The sequence below is a fragment of the Salvia hispanica genome, chromosome 1 (assembly GCF_029641045.1).
Source record: "Salvia hispanica isolate PSC_SH4W2 chromosome 1, Shi_PSC_v1, whole genome shotgun sequence".
NCBI lineage: Eukaryota > Viridiplantae > Streptophyta > Magnoliopsida > Lamiales > Lamiaceae > Salvia > Salvia hispanica.
Genome location: NC_142692.1, coordinates 40,801,748 through 40,807,657, shown reverse-complemented (window position 1 = coordinate 40,807,657; position 5,910 = coordinate 40,801,748).

Sequence of the window (5,910 nt, the reverse complement as noted above, 5' to 3'; positions counted from 1 at the left end):
CCATATCCACGATATTTTACTAACATTTTTAAATCGATATGTAATAAGTAAACAATTCAGTTTATTAGACTGATATTTAATTAAATTTCACCATTTGAAAACCTAAAAAAATTGGGGAAAATTTGGGTATTTAAGTGTTTGAGTAATACCGAAATCTCGATAAATATAGGTTATAACTCAGTTATTATAGAGCTAGCTCATTTTACTACAAGTCTACAAATGAGTTTTTTTTCTCATACTTTGACACATCAATAAAACAAATATAATGTTGTTAAATTATCGCACAAATTGTAAATGCGATAGGTCAACGATAATCTTCAAATTCAAAGAAAAATAATATTAGCATTGCGAACCATAGTATGGTTGGTCCTCCTACAATGACACTATTCCAAATCGAGACCAATAATCGTAAACAGTGGAGTGGCAGAACCAAGATTGTAAATAAGGCGGTGCTAAAATTTTAAAAAACTACTATTAGAATGTTCGATTTTACATATAATAATTTTACAAGATTTAAAAGTTCTCGTACTAGCAACATAAATTATTTCTCTGTTAATAATCCAGCTCAAAAATGAAATATTATTATATAGTGTAGTTGATGTTGACAGTTACTAAAACTAGTATCACACCTGCGCGATGCACAGAGATTTAATTTGATTTATAAACCTATTTATAAACCTAATTAACTACTCCACGTAACAAATAATGTGATACACACTAAATAAAACTTCATATAAAAATTATATAGTCATAACAATAAATATAATAAAAATATTTGCAAATACACATTAATTTTACTTAAATCCTAAATGCTCTAAAAATATAGTAAATCTATTGAATAAAGCCAAAATACTATTTTACGAAAATTTCATAACATATTGCGACTTAGATCATATGGAAAAACAACTCAATTTACTATGATACAAACAACACATGATTAGGTAGAGAATTACTGTAGACCTATCATCAACACATCAACAAAAAAATTAATTTTAGAAACACAAAATGAGTCACTACAAATTAACAAATTTATAGCAAATGAACGACATTGTACACATATAATGGAAATGGATCTCCTATTGTGCACAACAGGGGCTGTGTTTAAAACACAGCTTTCTATGAACAAAACGCAGCAACGCTTGTTTTATTTCTTTTTCTTTTTTCTTTTCTTTGATTTATTGCTTGTGAGAAATGGCATAGCAGGTGCAGCAGGGGATCCTTCCTTACATATAATTTGTACCATAACTTATAAACCTACTACAACATACAATATTTAGTGTTAATACAAATGCACTAAATAATCAACCTTCCATTCTTCCCCAAAATAAACCCTAAAGAAGAATCCATCGCCTCCTCCATCATACTTAATTGCCAGAAAATTCACCGACGACGAATGAGAAACAGAAATACAAAACTTCACACCACCAACATCACTTTTCTTCGCTTTTGATTTCTCCATATCATCATTGTACACAAATTCAACCAAAAACATTAAAAGGATTCTCTATTACCTACTGCCCTATAGCCTCTGATGCCATAGTTTTGCAGAATCGATGGTATTCTCTCATCTATAAATCCTGCATATATGTATATGCAATATTTACATAAAAATAGCAAGACTAATATATCATGAATTAAAAAGTCACAGATTTGATAGCAGAAAAAATTTTGATTCGAAATATATCATGGATACTTCCCCTTTTATAACCTTCAAACTTCTTTTAGTAATGGATTTATATTAAATGCGAAATGAAGGTGATTAAATAATTTCCTCACACCATATATTAAGGTCTACAATCGGCAGTTACATGATTTTTTCAATTATGGATTTGAATTAGGTGTAAATCGGTTGTAATTTAATTATTTTTCAACACCAAATATTAAGGTAATTCAATGGAGAACGGTTTCCATAATCATTAAGAAAATAGACTATCGAGTGCACGACCTCTTCAATTTTTTTTGTTCTGTAGAGCGGTTATATCATTTAAAGATAATAAAATCAAGAAAAAAATGTTATGGAACCCAAAACTTATAAATATTAAAATCTATACTCAAAACTTATAAATATTTCAAAAGAATGTCAAAACTCGTCTTTTATATATGTATAGATTTTTAAATTTTTGGATGTTATTTTCTGTTATATATGATCATATTTTTTATATCTATAATACTAAGCTCATAAAAAGAGCAATTAAGGGGACGTGCATATGGATCTACCTTATAAAGATAATAATTTAAAATTATCAATTCTCATTAATATATAAACATATGTAATATATACATGTAGAGGTGCACGATAGTCCATAAGACAAATTCTGTCAAAAATCAAAGTAAATCACAGCCCTTGGATCCTTAGATTGGATGGTTGTGATCATAATATATGAACTACATTATTACACTAAAAGTGTTACATTATCAATTGGGCTACATTATTAGATTGCACAATCTATTAGACCAAAGTGTATTAGACTACACAATCCACATTATTAGATGACACGTGACATTAATCTAACGGTTATATCACAGGATCAAATGACTGAGATTTGCTTTGATTTTTAACAGAATTTCACTTATGGACCTGATCCCTATAGGGGAGTGTTAGGGTGCCACCACCTCTTAAAGTAACATCATACCACCATTCATAGCCAATCATTTATGCACGTGGACGAATAATATGCTGTCATGTGGCAACAAAAAAAAGTTCAAGGATAAAAAAACGGCCACGTGTATAAATGAATAAGTGGGCTAAATCACTAATTCCTAAAGGCCCAAGCCCAACAAACAACTCATCTTCTTTACTGGACGAGGAATAAAAATGGAACAATCCTATTTTTCGTGGATGGAGGGAGTATAATTTAATTTTTTAAGATTAAAAATTTTTAATTATAAATAGATATCCATTTAATTTATTTATATATTCAAAAATATTTATTGGAAACCCTAAAATCATAAATAGATATCATTTAATTTCGATATACCGAGTACAGTACACTATACCGAAATTTTGATACGGTAACGGTATAGATATTTTCCATACCAAAATTTATGTATTACCAAAATCTGGTATAGTGAAACTTTCGATACGGTAACAATATGAAATTCTTTCATATCGATATTTTCGATACGATAACGATACAAAATTTGTTTGAATAAACATCGGAATGGATCGATAGATTTCTCGAAACAAACGAAAAGGAAACGAAAGATGAAACATAAATCATGGATCAACTAAGCCCTCCCCGGGACTTTCTTAAAGAGGAACCTCATGTAAATACCATGGAATAAGGTTTGATCTTGATCCTATTCCATTCCAAAAATGAAAAGTTCGACACAATTGGGATTTTTTTTGCACATAAGTTATCAAATTACTTTATAATTAAATATAATAATTTGGTTATATAGTGTGTTTATTAATACTACTATAATAATATTTATAATCGAAAATAATGATTTTTTAATTAAGTGTTACGTACATTACACTAAATTTTTTTTAAAATCCATCTATTATTTTGAACCATGATTCAAGTTTATCTCTGATTAATAAACATGCATTTAGGTATAGGTATTTAATTTGATTTAATTTTCCTAAACTAGATATATAGCCTTAATCTGACACTATGGTAAATTAGTCATAATATGAAATAAAATTATGGCAAAAAAACCATAAGGGTGTTATGACATAGAGACATTATGTCTCTAAATCACTAGTCTTTTTAATAATGGAAATGAATCTACATTCCTCATCCTAATTTGTCTATGTTTGCGTAAATGAATCTCGATTCAAGATAAACACCTTCTTTTGTGTCTTGTTTACATCTCAATTTCTCTCACACCTAATACACAAACACAGTGCAATGATTAAAGATAGGAGACTAGGAATTGAGTCTTATTATTTTAATTTTCAATTTCTTTTATTTTTTCTAGAAAAAAAGGGACGGCGGCTGAAATTAGGGGTGGTTATTCGGTCGGTTAACCGACCCCAAAATTCATCAAAAAACTAATCGGAACCGCCCGATCTCAAATTCGGTTACTTAATTAACCGACTCGGTTAGAACCGGTAGGTTATTAGTTATAACCGAACTAGCTGAATTGAAATGAAAGTTGTTTATGATTTTTAACTTTTGATCTACTTTATTATTATTATTATTATCCTATTTACAAGTAATACATAAATTGTTTAGGCACTTAAAAAGACTTAAAATTTACATGATCTATAATTTAAAAACTTTTCTCCAATAATAAGTGAAGGGTTATTCTTTTTTTAAAATAGTAATGCTTAAGCACTTTATTGACTTTGAGATATAAATTTATAAGTATAATACTAAAATTGATAGTGACACAAATTAAAATGGATTTTTTTGACATTGCAATACGAGACTTTTAACAAATTTAGATTTAAATTACAATTTATTTCATTGTGACAAAGTTTGAAAGTAAATTATAATTTCTTCTAATTATCAGTTATCGGTTATAACCGACGGTTGCCCAAACCGAACCGAAAAACCGAAATTTTTGTGTTTTTTAATACCGAACCGAAACTAAACCGAATCGAATTTCAAAATTGCGGTTTGGTTCAGTTCGGATATTCGGTTTTCGATTTTTTTGCTCACCCCTAACTGCGGCAATTACAAGTTTAGGGGTCATCCCTGGAGATTTATGGACCCATGTCCATAGAAGGCCGACTTAGCAATAGACGAATCTTATAATCTGTTAGAGGAGAAGTACTATGAAAAAAAGAAAGAGAAGTACATGAGGGAGAATGAGGGGGAGGAGGAGGGTGATAATTAGTCTTGTTACTTTTTTATTATTTATAATATTATTTTATATTCTATTCTAACCTTTGACCATTTTTAAAATAGAATATAAAATAACATTAGAAATAATAAAAACGTAACAAGGCTAATTATCGTCCTCCTCTTCCTCCCCCTCTTTCTCCCTCTTGTACTTCTCTTTCTTTTCTTCACAGTACTTCTCCTCTAACAGATCATAGGATTCGTTTGTTGTCAAAACGGCCTTCCATGGACATGGGTCTATAAATCTGTAGGGATGACACCCGAACTTGTAATTGCCGCAGTAATTGCAGAAATTATTGGGGGCAAAAGAAATAAGCACAATTAGTTCTTTAATTTTGTAAAATAAAAAAAGAAAGGTTTCTACGTAGAGAACTAATCATCTTAATCTCCAATTTGATGTTAGAAATAAAAAATGAATGTATAGAACATTGTTTTATATTAAAAAAAAAGTTATTAGTTTACCCTTAATATACACTGCAAATCAAAGAAAATAAGAAAAAGGTATACATGTTTAAGGAAAATTGCAGAGAGAGTCTGGGGAAGAAAATGATAGGTGACAGGTGAGAGGGAACGCTACATTTATATTAGGAAGCATGCTTGCATTTATATCAGGAAGCATGTTGCATTTATATTATGCATTTATTTAGGAATCATGTCTGGCATTTGAATATTTAATTATGGGAAAAAGGCATTAAATGAAACAAAGTTTTAAGGTTTGAGTTTCATTCTATATTTCTTGCGATTATACCACATCACCTCATGTTGTGATTTATAGCACAACTAAGGATATGTTTCCATACATTGGGGAAGAAGAGGGGAGAGGGAAGCAGATCCTCTGTTGTGCTTTAATTCACAATGTTGTACTTCAAAACGCAAAAGATATAAAATGAAATGCAAACAAGCCACGTGATTATTTAAATTCACTATTCAAAAACCATTTCCAATAAGTATTATACTATTTGTTTTTTATTTTTTTAGTGTTCAATTGTTATTCACAAGTTATTGTTGTTTATTTATAACTCATGTTTTTCAGATTTCGGCATACTTGGAGTTCCAATCCTACTGAAAGATGCATCAAAGTCTATCGGGAAATAAATAGGGGCAAATACGCTCCAGA